Here is an 18505-nt window from a genome sequence, read left to right as displayed (position 1 = left end):
AGAATAGAATTCTTGAACATCCCTTTTCAACTTGCTAGGCTAACATAATGGGGCCAAGTTTACCTTCAGTCAACTTTTGGGATTTTAACTTGGAAGTTCTGGAAACCAAGCTAGTCTTTTAAGTGTAGTACCACCTCCACATTAGCCTCCTGGATTTGTTGAGCTAATGTGTCATTGGCCCTATTTCTCAAGCTGTTACTTTTCCATTTTTGAAGAGTAATGTTCTTGGCCAGCACTGTATGATATAGACTAATGATGGGACTCTCCATCCTCTAACTGCTATACCTGTAACACAACCCTTAATCAGCAAAGTCTGCTTTTGACAATTGAAAACATAAACATTACAGATAGGATAATGATACTCACAAATCAATTAAATTGATTGGAGCTTGCAATGTTGATACATCATTTAGTTTTGCAGACAGGTATCCTTAATGGGACAGGACAGGAGCTACCTTTGGTTCCCAGAGAACTTTTCCTCAGAGCATTAAACTCACATACACGTTAGCATTACATTCATTTTCATGGTAGGTGGTGGTGCTTGGATTTAAAAAGGGCTAATATTCATTTGTAATTTTCTCAGTAATTTTAAAGTGCTTTGTGATTTTTGCTTTTGAAAAGAGGAAAGGAATATATCAGAGCCGTCACGAATCTTTCATACCCTGATACCCTACTCCCCCCGCAATCCACAGATCTTTTATTAAATTTCACTATGCCTCCGTAGGAAATGTGAATAGTCATTGAAACTGGTTCTATGCCAGGTCTTGAAAGCTGATACACTGAAAAGGTACCCAGCGTATGTTAAATGAACACCAAACTCCCTGGCAAGGAAAGGACTAATGTGAGACTATGACACAGTTAAATTTAGAAACGGGATTAAAAATAGTTCATGGGTTTTCATTTCAAGGTCATTCACAGACACATTTTCACAGTCCTGTGGGATTCCATTCCAGCTGGATTCCATTTCACGTGAGGGGTAGTCTTTTATTTTTCCAATCTATTAAGACTTTGAAGATATATGAGAAAGGAAACTAGTACTTATTAGGGATCTACTATAGTCCTGAGATTGTGCTAGATGCTTCTCTTTACATCGAATGATTACAATTATAATAGTAATACTAGCTGATGTTTTTGGATGCTTACTAGGGGAGAGACTGTGGTAAGTAATTTCGATTCCTAGTTATACTTTTTCTAACCAAAAGCTCATGGGTTTTACAAATGAAGAACTGATGCTTACAGAGGTTTAATAACTTGTTAAAAGTGGCTACCACTTTTACTAACTGGCAGAGCAAGATTTGAACCTCAGTTTCTTTGCCTCCAAAGCCCATATTGACCAAAGAATGTCAATACAAATGCTTTGGAATCCCATTGTGCATTAATGTCTTCATTTGTGAACTGCTAATGGTAACACCTACCCAAGAAGATTGTTGTGAGAATAAAATTAATGAATGCATATAGAATTTTTATAATGATAGTGCCTGGTGTATGGTAAACATTCAAGAAACATTAGCTATTGGTATTTTTGTTTAAAGACAAAAATAATTAGTAGGTTGTTATATTTCAAAATATAGTGATCTTTTCTTTATGTTTTATCTTATTTTACTATTATAATACAAAGCATTAAACAATATGAAAATATTCTCCTTCCATTCTAACTTCCCAATACTTTAAAATAGCAAAGTTTGAAATATTTATGCAAATTGTTCTTTAATTTAATATTTATGGGATCTATGACCTGTTATGTAAAATCAGTGTGTCACAGCTAAAGTCATTTTAAAAGCAACATACACTAAAAGCTTTACTATTTGATTCTCAAACCACTATTTCACTTTCAAAATGTTCATCGTCCTAGAGAAAATGATACATTGAATATAAGGCATCATGTGAAATTAACTGTGCTGTTAGTTGTTCCCACCACACAGGTAAAGTTTAGAGGTTCAGACATTGGCGGATTTTTTAAACCAACCCTAAAATTCTTTTCTCTCATATCCTTTAGGCCAGGGAAAATTGTTCCTGTATTGTAGACTTCAATCTGTTTCTCAATTTATTAGTTATACATTATCTAGCAGCAGCCATTCAAAAGACATTTTGGCAGAAAACCTGTTCTTAAAATGGCTGAGTTTTCAACACCTCAATGAAATAACTTTTAGGGCTGGGCTCTTCCTCAGTTTACAAGAGTGGTAACAGTATGCACCTGTTATTCCCTTCTCCGGACCTTTGCCTCCCAGTGGGCAGAAGGCTTGCCAAAAGCTGACCGCTCTTGCTGAAATGTTTTTGTAACTGACATCACTCAGCCTCTCAGAATAGCAGTTTTATCCAAGCTTACAATTAGTAAAAAGCTTTTGAAGTGCACTGAAACCTTAGCAAGCCATCCCAGCAGGAGCTGGCTCTTAAGAAGGCTTCTTTTACTCTGCTAGGCCAGAAAAAGTGGCCTGTTAATATCACTTTTTAGTCATGCTTGTGTTTCAAAGAGGTCAACACTTAACCGAGTTATTCAATCAATAATGTTGCCTTTAAAACAGAAAGGGTGCTGTAAGTACAGTGTGTAAATCATTAGTGCTGTTCACTAGCTATTTTTGATATCTGGCTACCTAGTGGGATTTTCTTTCTTGATTTTTTTTTGCTTGGCATCCTCAGGTGAGTCCATATGACTAGTTCTGGCCAAAGGAGTCATGAACAGAAGTAGCATGCATTACTTCTAGGCCAGAGCATTTAATTGCCAGAGTGAAACCCTCATGAATTCTTTCCTGCTGCTACAATGATTGACAGCATTCCAGATAGTGGCTGTAGCATCTATCAATTTGTCTCTGAAACACAATAAAATGAAGAACTCTCAACTGATCTGCACTGGATGTACCAAGTAAGCAAAACAGTAAATGTTTGTTGTGTTAGCCACTGAGCTATTTAGGGTTATTTGTTACCACAGCATTACCAAGCCAATCCTGATGGATGCACACGACAGGAATTACAAATGAAAATTCGTGGCCATTCAGAGAGCAAACTGGAAAAGGGAAGCTGGGATTTTTAGAAAGTCATGTTTATAGCCTTTAATGGCATATTTATACTTCTTGCAATAGACCTAGGGACCTAGATTTTGTTTCATAGGGACCTAGAGCCTACGATTGGATCCGTTATTTATGAAGTCAAGACCTAATACATGAGTTGTCATTATGAAGCAAGCACTCCTAGTGAATTTTTGCAATATCTTAAACTTTCTTTTAAAATATATATGTGGTTATATATAGTACATTTCTTTTTCTTAGAGTAAAGAACTAGAGTGAATTGTCTTATAAATCATTACTTATATTCATTCAAAATAATACTTCTGCCACAACTAGAAGGACCCACAACAAAGAATATACAACTATGTACCAGGGGACTTTGGGGAGAAAAAGGAAAAAAAAAACCCCACAAAATAATACTTCTTTAGATCATTCGTTTTTCATGATAGCCTATATTGTAAAAATCTACTATAGTCTCAAAATGAAAAAATTAAACATAATAATTAGAGCCAAATTGCTCCTCATCTATAAATTATTTTCTCTCTGCCAGGGACACCAAGCTATGGTTGCTCTCCTTACTTTGATCAGAAGTACTTCTCTCCAACTTCTTCATTTTCTGTAATAACCCAATTGTGTACAATCTTCCATCTCATGTCGAAATCTTGAATGAATTGTTTTGTGTTTTTACTGTATACTACTTCCTAAGGGTGATGATTCACCTCTGTTTAGAACTCACTATGAAAAGCCCTGCTTAAAAAATGTTTCTCAATTTTATTTTCTCAAGGTCTTCTTCCAACATTGAAGCTAGTAGAAAAGTCACAGTTAAGCCTACCAACACCTCCCTTATTTGAATGTATTTCAATCTCATTTTCTCTTTATTTTAGGTTTTCCAGGCCTAAAGGAACCAACAATTTTAGTCCATTCTATTATGGCATCACTCTTAATCTGCATTCTTTTCATTGTCCACCTTAGGTACTTCTCCATCATTGTGCTACCACACACTTAAAAAGTAAACAATGACCAAGTTTCAGAAACTGTAGCTTATAAAGATGCATGGTCATGTTATGTTCAGAATAGAACCTAAGATGACTAATTCTAGAACAACTTGTGATGAATAATTGTATAGTTTTATAAGCCCTATTGATTTAGGCAGTATTTTCATAATAATCTAAACTAATACTTTCCCTCAAAAAATATTTTTAAAGAATTTAACTGTCCTTTCTCATCCATGCCATAACATGCTATTTTTGTCTTCAAAATGGTTATAAAATCAAATTTCTTGTATTAATGGGTTTCAAAAATTACTATAACTCAAAGCAAGGCAAATACTGTAAAATAAACCATCTTCTGGTTGTTAAGAAATGAGATCACTCCATCTTGGATGACTCAACATAAGATGTGTGAAATTAATTTATTGAACAACTGAAGGTTGAAGTAAGGTTCTGAAATTTAGTTCTTTTGTAGAAGGGTAGACAGTGATTTCCTTCAGAGTATGTGTCTGACTCTGATTAAAATTCTTCTGTTATGCTGCACAGATGAAAGAACAAACTATTTTTGTTTTAAATTGATAGCACTGGATTCTGAAACTGAGCCCAGAAGATTGGATGCAGATTTCAAAGGACAGTACACATCCATGCACTCATGAAAGCCCTTAAAACTCCACACCACAAGGTCAGATGAAAATACCAATGCTATTTGCTGTTCATTGTTGTGTGATGAAACAGATTGGCAGTAGCTAATAATATTTCTACAATTTATACCTATGCAAATTTAAAGCCTATATTAATTAAACACAAAAGCTATGTTGAAACATCAACTCATTTCTACTTTTGCCTGCTGATTTAAATTTGAAAAAATCTATCCACCTCTATTATTTTTTAGCATACTTTAAATAATCTGTGTGTATAAGAAATGATACTTAATGTACACTCAGTTATCAACAGTCTAGAATTTTGGAAAGTTGAAACAACATACAGTCCAAAATTATATAAAGTAGAGCCTTTATCACATGAGTCAGATGAATTTTATTTTATTTACATAGCATATGCCAAATGTAACAAAAGGAAGTAACTCAGAAAAATCCAAGGTAATCAACCAAGTATTACAACATCACCATTGATAATCTACAAAATAGAGAATCTATGTACAAATAGTCATGAGTAATAACTTTAATCCACTTATTTTGAAACAATTTTGAGGCAGTTTACAATAAAAGCATAGGTACAGGAAATATGAAACCATTAGTCCAAAATTAAAATATAAAACTCAAATTGTAAAAGGCAAGGCTTGGGGGAAATTAAACAGAAAAACTTCCATTAAATAACTTGCACTTAATTCCTTATCTGAATAAAAAGCCTTGGCTATCAATCAAAAGATTGACAAATAAATGAATATTTATATGCTTTAAGTTGAAAGAATATGTTTGTTTATGTGTATGTAATCTTTCGTAATTTCAATATTTTCCAGAAATTTCAGTTAACTAACCGATTGGATCCCAATTGTGTAAAGATAAGAGGGTATCAAGTGAGTTAAGAAATGATGATGGAGGAAAACAGCAGCAGTTGGGCATAAAATTTAGTTCCAAGCCGAAGTGGATTTGCCCTGCAGCTAATAAAGCTTAAGCTTTAAGGTTCTGAACTGGGATGAGGCTCTCCCACAGTCCTGAACCTAATTTTCTATTCATAATTTTGAATTCTTTTTTCTTAAACAAGGGTCCCCAAATTATATAGACCTGAGGTCCCATAAAGCTTGGATTGGTTCCTGCCTCCAACTTTCTCGGTGGTCAAGGAAAGATGTAGTTGATTACACAATGCTCAGTGTTTAATAATAGTTAAAAATTGCCAGTTTACCAAGAATAATAAACATTTTCCAGTTGGTATGCTCATAGAGAAGTTTACTATTAAATGCTTCATGTGAGGACATTGAAAAATATAATTATAGTCTGTTGGCAAGGATGTCTCAATATGGCAATATATCACAGAAAAATGCAACATTATTCTACCCATGGTATTTCTTTACATAAGCAGCAAAAGCATGTTATTAAAGCATATTTCACATACTGGTCTTTGTTCAGGATGGCACAAAGGGGCCCTGGAGAAAAGTTTGGTACGAAAGTTTGTTATGGGGTGAGGGGTGGAGAAGAATAATAGCAAACTCAAGGGGGAGGAGAGAGAATGAAATAGAAAGAGATGAGCTAAAAGAACAAGCACATTGTGTCCAGAAAGGATATTATCCAGACACAGTAGAGTGGAAAGATGAATCATCTTGTGGAACTGCAAGATTCAACAACTCATGTAGAATTTTCCATTACTATCATGCATAAAATGAGAGCAATAAAATTAAAGCATTATTAGTAATGAGAAAACTGGATTTTCAATGCAACTAACTGACAAGATGATATAAAGGTAATTGGTCATGAGAATGTTTAGCAGTAGTAATGGATTGTCTATTTTAAAAATTGCCTTACCATAATTAAATTACAAAAAGTCACTGTTTCATTGCAGCACATTCCTGTATACCATAATAGTGAAAAAAAATAACTATTTCGAGCACAGTATGGATATTATTTTCCAACAATAAGTATTCAAATCAAGATTTGTTCATTGTTATATTACTGGCACATTGAGCACGCCTGACTTAGATTCTCAGTAAATACTTTTTAGCAAATTAAAAATTCGCACAAAGCATTCATGACACTCTAGAAATTTAAAATATTATAATTTTGTTATGAAGGGCATAATGTGAGTAATAAATAAATATAATTACTGTACACTGTAATTATAAAAAAGGACTCAATGTGCAACAAATTACATATACATAATAAAAATCACAACTCTACATTATAAATGTAATATATCAGAAACTATTAGCTGATCATTGTAAACATAAATTACACAATGCAAACAATTGCTTAGAGACTGCTGGAGTGGAAGGCGATTTCAATTGTTTATATCACTTTAAAAAACTATCCAGGGAAGTTTATAACTTGCCTTCATTTTCTCATATAGCAAGTAGAAATATTTAGAATTAGTCACTAGACCCTAGAAAAGCACTAAAATTGGGGACAAGTTTTATAGAATTAACAACTGAGGTATCCAATATTTAAGAGCTTCATCAAAGGCTTTAGTTGAGAGATTCTGGAGAAGTCTTTCTTAATGATGTTAACTTTGTGTTTCTTTGTACCTCTATACTCCCAAAGAATAGCCTTGAAGGGTAAAAGAACTCAAAAAAGAACTAAGAGTACTCCTTCAGAAGTGTGTGTAGAAAGCAGAAATACAATGGCACAGTCATACTCTTCTGTCCTGGCAATAATTGGGGTTATGTGATTATAATATTATTTTCTTTACTTAAGCATCCCTGACAGAGTCAGTTTCTTACCCTCTATTCTCTACTTGAGTCCTTGTCTAGTGCCAGCACCTTGGGACTGTGCCTTAGACATTATGGAATAAATTAGAAGTAGGGTAATTTAAATTGTCTTGAATAATCGGTGGACAAATTCAGAGATTTTTAGTTAGGATAATTATTTCCTATTTAAGTTTTGATGCAGTAAAGATTCACTATTCCATCCACCTTTTCTTCCTTCAGGCTGGAGACAATCTCTAGGCAATACATTGAGAAAGAGAAAAAAGAACGTATACTTTCTAATTTGTATATCCCTTTTACTAATTAAAACAATTAATATAGCAATACGTGTGTTTGATAAAAACACAGTAATAAATTACCACCTGAGTCAGCCATTAGAACTTTTGAATTTAGTTACCTCATTACTGAATTTACAGTTTGCTAAAATGACTCATATGTGCACACCAGTTAATTTACTATACTTTTCTAATTTTGAGTTATGAGGTACGATATAATCTTTGTTACATAAGTGGAACATGTCTATTCCTGCCTATCCAATAATTAAAACTTTGGAACACATTTTATGATGGGAATTTGTATCCTATTATTTTAAGAAAAATTATAGATGTTTGGGAACAAGAATGTGCACTAACAAGAGGACTTGCTATATTTGACATAAAATGTTTCTGATTTAAAAGAGGTAGAATTGCATTATTTTGTATATTACCGGCACAGAATTGTTGAAACTTAAAGGGCAAGATCAGGCTCTCAAAGAGAATTATCGGCTAAAGTAAAGGAAAGTTCTGATTGGGTACAAGAAAAAGGCATAAAAACAAAAGAGCAAGTAGAGATAGGGCAGGAAGCACACACATTAGAAATAATCTAGGGGCTAAAAGTAGGTACTTGCACGAAGCAAATACAGAATTAATCAAAAGCCTGACATCTAATTACAGGAAAGTCCTGGGCTAAGAAATGTAGAGGGCTAAGAAAAATAAGAAAATTAACATTTAATCTGAAAGGGTTAAACCTGGCCGTGATTATCTTAGAAATTGAAATGGGAATGCTCCTTCCGGGCTGTAATGAACCGGCCTTAAAGTTCGAAGCCGTTCAGAACCGAGGACAGAGGCAATTCAATACAGCCGCATAGATTTTCTCATCCCACTTGTCTGAGATTCATATATAATCATAGAGCTGGAAAGAACTTTAGAAATCATCCATCCCAACTCCTTTACGTTACAGATAAGAGAACTGAGGCACAGGGTTATTACCAACTTCTCCAGTCACCCTGTTAATAAGGGGTGAGGTTCAGTTTAGACTCTAAGTCTGCTTATACCTAACACAGTGTTCTCTAGGACCTGCAAATTTATTGTCACGTGCACAGAAGATTTTGAGTGGTTGTTTTCATATTAAGAAGGTAATTTATATTTGACTTTTGTGTATGTATTTGTTGGTCTGTGTGTGTGTCTGTATGTGTGTGTGTGTGTAGCTTAATAGTCTAGATGAACAGAAAGAACTTTTTCTAAATAGCACAAGTGACCAGATTGTTTCAGACCAAATGTGCCCTTCCTAATTTTGGTGTGTTTATTTGGCAATGGTCATAAGAAAGCTGCCAAAGTTCAAAATATCTTCTTAGATCTTTCTTTCCTTTGTTTAGCAATATTTTAAATAGTTACTTGTTACTTTAATCTTTTTATTCTGCAGTTTTCTTGTCTCATAGCTGAGAACTCTTCTATACCATTTTTTTGGGTGGTCTTTGTTTTTGTATTGTTAATTTTAAAATAGACATACTTTTGCTAAATTGGCTCATTTTTTCTTCTTTTTATTTGAAGCTTTGGTCAAAGAGAATTAGAATTTACGAAATTAAACTATTGTTGAGATTTCGTGAGAAAGGATCAATCAGGGAAAAGTTGTATTATTGTTACAGAACATTTTGTCTACGTTTAGGCAGAGATATCAAGAGGAACTAAAGTAAAGATTAAGTGCAAGTAATAGCATAAGATTCAGAGGCTTATTTTATTATCTATACAGTCACTCAAATAGTAAGCTAAATTAGAAACGGAAACATGAATCCTAATTTGGAAACAATGTATTTAAAAAAACCCAAACAACTTTGTCCTGCCTAGGGAATGTTAGAACTTCTTGATACAGTAGAAATATTATGCGCTCTGGAGTCTGAATACAAATGTTGGCTTGACTCATTCTACACGATGTTGGAAAAATTTCTTAGCCTCTTGCAGTCCCAGTTTCTCTCTTTGAAAAATAAGAATATGCTTTTGTCCATACATGTAGACATATCAGACCTCCTTGATGGGGACCCCTAAATAGCTGAAATGATAAGTTTCTGTCCTTGCCTCCATACCTCCTCCTAGCACCAGCTATCAACACCCAATCCGATCCTTTAAGGCCTTTGGCCTTGGTCCCACTTGCCATGAACTCTGGTGCAAGGCTCCAGAGATCTTATAAAGATACAGGGTCCAGAGTTCCCTATCACCAATCGGCCCAGCTTGAGCTGTGCTGATAGACTCCAAGAACCAAGTGACTAACTCTTATTTTAGACATAGGGTTCCCTAGAAAGAAATCTGATAGAATCTTAGGGGTTTTCGATCTAATCTTGGACTAAATGCTGGCCAAAAACTTCTGCCTGTTTCTGTGGATCTCTAAATTTTTATCCTTCAACTCCTTCTGCCTTATTCTTCTTTCATGTGGGTTTTTGGAAAGAAGTTAGCTGTTGAAATATACCTGGCTACTGACAAAGAAGCTTTCCTTCATTTTGCACTGGGTACCATTTCTATTTTGTACTAAGCTATTTCTACAGCTCCGGCTTCCACAATTTAACCTAATCTACAGTAAAGGGGCACCACAGAGAAATCACACTCAGTTCACAGACGCATTTTTCCATAGATTATAATAAGTAAACATTAAAATTTTTAAAACTCCTACCTTTATCTTAATGAAAAGGATCTGGGAAAAATCAAGCAAACAACTTTAATAAGAATGAGATAAGAGAATTTATTTTTGGATTTTGGTATGTTCCCTTTTTTGTTTTGCTCAGATTTTAGCAGGACTGATTGACCATCCACACCCGGGTAAGTTTGTCTATTTGTGAGAGAGTATTCTTCACAAGTGGGTGCGGTTATATAAAGAGATGAGACGTGAAGTCACACTTCAATTTTGAAGTCTAAATGTTAATTTACATTATATTTTATAACTTGCTCAGGGAGAATTTATGTGTGCAAAGTGCAATGGAGCTTGGTTCTCCGACGTCAAAAAACTTTCAATTTTCGCTTTCTTGTGAAATGCACACGTGGAACATATTTTCCTTTATTCATTCCACCAGTAGTCTGTGATGAAAGATACGTATTTTGACAAAGGAACAAATTACTTTCTGGAGTCTTATTTAGAAGCTATTTCTTGAATTTTATAGTTGCCTTTACACTTAAGAAAAACATACAGTTCTGCCACAATACTCATACACATATACAATAAATCCAAGGAAAATTATGAAAAAAATCTACCAATAGAGTTTGAAAATAAAGCAAGATGAAGCTATTTAAAAACTGTCTACACTAACAAAGAAAAAGGAAAAGTTATAATATTTAATTTTTGCGCCTATGTAACTTGCTCACATATCCATTAGTATCTTGAGACAATTTCGTACAAAAACTTTTGTGATTTCCTTTGCTTGAAGACTACATACCTACATATGCTCATCAAAATTTCCCTGTAGGTCTCAGTTCTCTTCTGGAACTTCACAGCTGTAATTGTTGAAAAAGGATTTTTTCTTATTTTCAGCAAAAGTCTGCTTCCAAGAACCTTTACCTATTGGTACTCCTGAAAGTCCCTATGCTCTGGGAGTTAGTAAGACTGGGACATGTTACATCATCTCTGACAATATATGCAACGTACCTGATAGTTTTGAGCCTCAATTTTCTCATTTGTAAAATGGGAATAGAAGTATATGTATTGTGCCTGAGTGTGGAATATAGTAATAATTTTCTCCATGTCAGGTGACTCCGTCCGCTCCTTTTTTCCCCTTCCTCAAGAAGTATCTGGTATCATTGAAGAGGCAACACAGAAACGGTTGTAAAAATTAATGAACAATAAGACAGTGTGTAATTAAGCATTAGATTTCTATTGTATCTAAATATACATGCTGATTTGTGGTACATTTTATAGTTTCCAAGTTGTGAATTTAATTTAGAACGCAATAGTTTTCAAAAATATTGTAATAATTTTCCCCTACAATACTTGCATGTCATTCTGTTTTCTCTTTCCCTGTTTATGGCCATCTCTGTTAACTACTTCCACACTCTCTTCCCCACTCCCAATCAGTTACTAAATCCAGTTGATTCTATTCTAGTGTTCTTGCACATTTGACCCCATATTTTCTTTTCCACTTCCTGTTCTCGTCCAGGCCCTCACTAACTCTTGCCTGGGGTATAGCATTCCACCCACTCCTGGTCTATTTGGCATGAGCTATATCCCTCTTCAATTCATTCTATAGACTCCAGCTGGTTTAATCTGTCTAAGCAGAACTCTGATCAAAAAATTGCCTTGCTCAAATACTCTCAATAATTTCATATTTCTTGGAAAATGAAGTCCAAGCACCTTTGCTTCAAAATTAATATTGTCTATGACCAAGTTTCACCCTGACTTACTCCTGTCTTCCTCCTCACTACCCTGCTTAACAAACCCTAAGGCCCTGCCAAATTTAATATTTGCTGCTTTCCTTCTGTGCTTTGCAACTGTTGTCTTTGAGCAATGCTTAAATTTAGTCTCGAATTATCCCTCCCTCTTTTTAGAAGTTTTACCATCTTTAAATACTTACATTGGATACTACCTATACCTCTCTCTTATTTGTGCTCCTGTGGCTCTTTGTGGCCATTTTCAAACACTCATGATCTTTTGTCCTGTTTACATAAACGTGTTTAATCTCCCCACCTGTACTATAAACTAAGTGAAAGCTGTCTTTATATCTGGCACCTTAGCTAGCAGAGTTTTAAACATGTAGATACGAAATATTCTTCTGAAGATTCAAGAGCTTCACTGTGAGTTGGAACAGCAGAGTTTGTTTCACAAAGGAGGACGGTCTTTGAGTTTGGGCAGAAGAGAATTTAAGGAAAGATTTTCATGACAGATATTTGTATGATAGGAGGCAATCACCCTGAGTTAAGATTTGTGTCGGGACTACAGTCAGAAATAAGTTCAAGTAATTATGAACGAGTCTCAATGTAGCGATCTTGAGAAACAGAAGAGTTTAAAAAGGATTGGAATGGGAAAATAGAAAGAACATTACATCAGAGTCAGGAGACTAGTCACAGTTTCGCTTCTGACAGGTAATGAGACTTCAATAACGATTTTATGGGCCTCAGTTGCTATTGTGTGAAATTAACATATAAGATTCAACAGTTTCTAGTCTCTTCTGGCTTAAAAATTCTACACCTATAAAGAAATAATGGGCTACTCTATGTTTTTGAGCAATTAGTGGCATATAAAAGCTGTGCTTAAGGAAGATAGGAAAAAAGATCAAAGAGGATAAAAAACCTTTATAAATATAAAATTTTAGCTGCTTTATTATTTTATATAAGTAAAAATAGTTACTAATTTATGTAGAGATCTATAGTTGTATAAATAAAGTGTTACAAGATAGTGTGTGTATATCCTCATTTTTATGAGTTTACCATTTGCTATTTGAATATTAAAAATTCTTAATATAGAGCCATAATAGTCTGGAGGGGTCACAACTGTTAGGCAGACCCACACTCAAATCATCCCAGATACGTGAGGTTCTGTCTTTGATTTGAAATACCTCCAGGCAGATAGCACAGTCTTTTCCCAGCTCAAATAGATCCAATTACCTCTAAAGACTCTCTTACAGTTTCTTGAGTGTCTGTGATCCAGGTGCTTGTGCTGAAGCCTAAAATAAATTTTTACATCATTTTGTGAAAACCCCTGGACAAAATGAATAAAAATTGCTGAGATCTTTTCCCACAAAACTATTTTTTATTTGAATATTTATTGAGCACCTACTGTGTGAAAGAGAATGTGCTGAGCTCCACAGAGAAGACAACTCTTGAGTAAGACAGCCTTTGATCTCAGGGAGCTGACTCTTTGCTAAGATTACAAACATGCAAAGTAGGCTGAGCTTCTGAAGGGCGGACACACAGCAGATATTCAATAAATGACAATTGATAAGCCAAATAACGCAGAAGTTAGACCGTGAGCCATACCACTAGAGAGATACGAAAAGCAATGGGAACTGAATGTATAAGGATTATCAGAAAAAGTTTGTCAGGGAAGTTTTATTTGGGCCTTGAAGTTAGTTCTTAATGGGTGTAAACGTTGGAAGGTTATAGACAACAGGAGAGAAAGAGCCCAGAAAAAATGAAAAAGGTAGGATAGCTTAGAGTAAATTTTGGAAACAAGGAATGGCCTAATTTGTCTGTAGAATAGGGGAGTAAATGAAGAATGAATTCAAAAAGGTAGGTGACTAAAAAGTTCTTCATTTTGTAGGTAACTTGGGAGTCATCAAATAAGTCAGGAAGTCCTGCCTAAGATCTTCGCTTTCTCTTTTAGCCACAATTTAATATGATTTGGGATGATCCTTAAATAGCCCCTTCAATGCTTAGAAATTCATGCACTGAAAACACAAACCAAAAATAGAAACAAAGAATCATGTAGCAGCCTTTTCATTTCTCACTACTCTGGGCAGCAATGTCAAGAATCAAATGGATTGTTTATGAGAGTTCTCATTCCGCCCTCGAAGCGGGTGTTCGGGGGAGTAGCTGCACACGGTCGTGGTTATGGACTTCACATCGCAGCTTGTTTGAGATTCTACTGACATTAGATTTACTATCATTTAAAAAAAGCGATCCTATGTAGCATCCTTTTACAACAGAATATCATAGAAATCATATTAGGAAAATATTTTGCCCTGACACATAAAAGAAATGATGGATTTCTGTTCCTGACTGCTTCTTGCCCTAAAGTTATGCTGGAAAAAATGTTATTTCCAATTATCAAAGTAGGAAAGGTACATTTTTCAAACAAAGTCATCATTAAATAATTTAATTTTTGAAATGATGTTGGATATTGTCGTATAGATTTGGTTCTGGGAGATATCATCTCACTGCACTCCTATGTTAACAACCCAGTTACATGTTGAACGTGTGTTTAACCTAAACTCTTACTATAAACTGACATAAATTCTGGCTAAATTTTCAACTTTAAATTCTTATTACAAGTGGATCATTTTACCTTACTGATCAAGAGATTTTTCCTCAAGCTGTGCAAATATATTTATGAAACTTAAAGTAAGGAATGTTTATTATAAAATATTATGTGAATATTATGGAATATTATTGTTCCTAATTCTTCATTATACACTCAAATCCTTTTTCAAGTAAATTTTTATTATCTCCTACTAGGGTAGGTGGAAAATATTTTCCTGTCACATCAATGTTGGGCTTAGCCGTGTGACCTGCTTTAGTCAATGGAATGTGAGCAGCCATGCATGAGCAGTTATGAATGTCTGAAGGTAGCGGTGTGCTTAGGCTTGAGCTCTTGGGCTTCTGCTAGCTACCATGAGAAGAATATGCCCTGAGCAGCCTCTGGTCCCAGAGTGATGAAGACAAATGGAGCAGACTTGAACTAGACCCAAAGCCTGGAGTCTACCAAGCCTAACTGAACCCTGGCCCAGCTAGATTGGTGGGTCTGCAGCCAACCCACAGATTGATGAGCAAGAAAAAAGATTGTTTTTGTAAGTCACTGAGATTTTGGGGTTGCTTATTATCCATCATAACTGTAGGTGTCATTGACTAATACAGGTATTATTTTATAATATTTTAATAGTTATGTTTCCTAAATAATGGTAGGAAGTAAAGTGTTAAGACTGTGAGATTTATTGTAATGAATTAAATGTTAATTAAATGTTCCAATATGAATATGTCTCACTAATGGTAATAAGATTTTGGTAACTAAAAACATAGTCTTCCCTAGAATGTATTTTTAGTTTCACGAGGCCCACAAAAAAGTTCAAACTGAAAAGGAGATTAGCCTGCACAGTTTTTATATAGGAAAGCTGTAAATCATTTTAGTTTCTACTCTTCAAACTCACGTTTTACAAATTTCCCCTTCTTACCTTAAAGCATAGCATTAAAAATTGCTTATCTATTTAGATCATTCATCACTTGAACATTGTAATTTAGTTATTAGGGACCACAGTGTAGGGCATGAACAACCTTTGCTCCAGTGTGGGCTTGTTTAGAATAAGTGGTCAAAAGCTATAACTATATACGAAAGTTTTGTAACTTTAAAACTATGTACAAATGTTTGGCAGGAAAAAGTTCGATGTCATATGAGGATATGCTTATGAATCACAGACTCAACTGAATAAATTCCTCAATTTTAATGGATGGCCTACACTATTCAAATAAGCTCATCTAAAAATTTTTTTTAGCATGAATATATATATGAAAAAAATATACATATAAAGTTGTATAATTATAGAGTGAATATTTCCATTTCAGATGTCAGAGACATCTTGTCAAAAGCCAAGAGCTATGAGTAAGTGGATGAAAATACTTTGCTTCATAAACAAGTTGGCCTATTTTATTTGGCCTACTTTTTTAAAAAGGCAATTTCCTTTTATAGGTAAGATAGCAATTGTTGAACAATTAAAATATTATTTCAGAATAAGATGAGAATAAAGAAGGGATATTAAGATCATTTCTTTTCCACAAGACTGAAACCATTTTCTACATATTTGTCTATCAATGCATAATAGACTCATCAAGTAGACATTTTATTGTTATGCATTTATAATTCAAATTTCTAGTTCCAGAAAGAAACTCTTTCTGATAAATAGGCGCTTAGTGAAAAATTGTTGTTTGATAAGATTTCTACATTAAAGTTGAGGTATGATTTAATAAAGGCTATATTTAGTTAGTTGGTTGTTCTTGGATGGAAAAGGAAATAATTATATACACTTCACTTTTTAAGCATATATAGTTTTCTTGGATTTTGAACATCATAGTTATTTTGATTTTTTCTTTCTGCAGGAACATAATAAGCTATCTCTATTCATCCTTCAATTAAGTGCAGATATTTAATTTTGTAATTAGTTACAGATATTTTTAAAAAGTAGAGTTTTCAGCACCTAAAACGACATAATTGGGGACAAAGAAGATAAACTCAACTAATGAACATAGAGTTGAAAAATAGAATTCCAAAAAATTAAATGAACCCTTGCTTTCCATGTCAGTGAAAACCTTTTGTTACTTTCTGGCAGGTATCGCCATAGACAGAAGCTTTCCCATGTATTGACAGAACTGTGCAAATCCCAATTAGTTCTTCAGCTTTTCCAACGTCTGTTCTTGCCTGAGCAGTAATTCCAAACAATTCTCATGCAAGCAGAAAGTCATCTACATTATAAAAAGTTTAGGAATACTTTAGCTTAGTTTTATTTTGGGCTTTGTAAAGGCAGAGAGAGAATGTCACAAACACCAGTTCTAGACAAAATCTACAGTACATTAGGCCTGGTGCTTCATCCACATTCAAAAGGTCAACAGCTAAGGTAACGGGGAGGAACTGTACATACAGAAAGTCAGAGGAAAGTGGATGAGAAATAAAATATTAGAAATATGTGAACGTGTGCACTCTCTAGGTCATATGTAAATTTGGCATTTAATTTATATAGTATCTGCATAGTGCTGTGTTATTACAAGTAAAACAGTCCTCTCCTCAACTATGGAGTAAGCTCTTTGAAGCAGGCTTTGAGTTTTATAGTCCCTCTGTATTCCTTAACACAGAGCCGAGCCTAGTGCTGAACACCCAATAAAAAATTATTGATAAATTGATTAAGATCATAATTCAAATTTGATAAGACATTGCAATGTTAGAATGTTCTTTGCAAACAACACAGCCATTAGGGATTCAAACTGAGGTGATATGGAGAGCTTTAGGTCACCTCAACATTGTTTATTTCTGATTTTAGGATTGCTTTAACTTGCTATTGACAGAAATTTGTAGTTGAAAAATATTTCCTGCTTAAGTGTGTTCTGTGTACTTCTCTTTATTGTCTTATCCTCTTCCTTTGGTTTTGTGCAAAAAGAAAAGATACGCTATATGCTCTTTAAGAATTGCATTCTAGGGTCCAGCCCAGTGGTGTAGTGGTTAAATTCACATGCTCCACTTTGGTGGCCTGGAGTTCACAGGTTCAGATCCCAGGTGCAGACCTACACACTGCTCATCAAGCCATGCTGTGGTGGTGTCCTACACACAAAGTTGAGGAAGATTGGCACAGACATTAGCTCAGGGACAATCTTCCTCAAGCAAAAAGAGAAAGATTGGCAATGGATGTTAGCTCAGGGCCAGTCTTCTTTACCAAAAAAAAAAAAAAAAAAAGCAAAAGAAAAAGAATTGCATTATTCGCTTTCAGACACATTTAAACCCAATGAAGTATCAAGATCCCCTTTTTTTAAAATCCCTTTCTCCCCACTCTCCAACTAAAGTTTGGGAAGAGAGAACTGTTGAAATTCAATACAGGATTATAGAAATCCCAGCCTTCACTATCCTGACCCCACAGAGGAAGAGAGGTAAGTTAAAGAAAGTCATAATGACACACAGTTTTCATTACATGACATTTCAAAGTTAGGAGAGAGAGGTGATACAGAGGGGGTACCCTCTCTCAGACCCAGATCTTGTCACAAAGTTCCAAACAGAGAGATGGTTGTGGAAAGACTATTCTCTCTCCTATGGACCACATTGTATTCCTAGGAAAATTCCGAGTAGACCACTGGCTTTGCAGTTCTGTGTATTTAAGTGTCACAGCTTTGTTTTAGACATAGCTAATTAGGTCTGGCTGTAACCAGCCTGCGTCAGATTGCTTCACTGGAACTGAGTGGGTAATGGAACCTAGCTTCTCCTTACTGGAGAAGGGTGTCTTTGGTGATTGTGTTGTTGGTTATATTTGACTCTAACTCAGGGCGTATTGCCTTGAAAAAACTACTAATAGTCTCTGGACAAAGATTTTCTGTGTCACTAATCATTGAAAAGCTGTCACTATTTCAGTGTACAGTAAGTGGCATATTAACTAACATTTCTGTTTATATGTGAATTCCACATGGCTTATCTTTTGGCTCATTGGACACAGGTCAATGAAA

At 34.7% G+C, this 18505-nt stretch overlaps 1 long non-coding RNA gene across 3 annotated transcripts in view; it reads left to right on the top strand.

Annotated features, from left to right (window-relative positions):
* The first annotated feature begins 910 nt into the window (after nt 1-910).
* The window catches only part of LOC102147372 (uncharacterized), a 122131-nt gene continuing 104536 nt past the window's right edge, over nt 911-18505 (top strand). For 2 of the 3 annotated variants that reach the window (XR_002804146.2, XR_011432925.1), the window contains exons 1-3: nt 911-1159; nt 2638-2860; nt 4574-4673. This is a non-coding gene — a long non-coding RNA (uncharacterized lncRNA). The remainder of the gene's footprint in view (nt 1160-2637; nt 2861-4573; nt 4674-18505) is intronic. The other variant, XR_011432924.1, reaches the window with a different exon arrangement.

The sequence above is a fragment of the Equus caballus genome, chromosome 26 (assembly GCF_041296265.1).
Source record: "Equus caballus isolate H_3958 breed thoroughbred chromosome 26, TB-T2T, whole genome shotgun sequence".
NCBI lineage: Eukaryota > Metazoa > Chordata > Mammalia > Perissodactyla > Equidae > Equus > Equus caballus.
The sequence above is the reverse complement of the archived record's forward strand: the minus strand, read 5'-3'. Positions and strand labels throughout refer to the sequence as shown.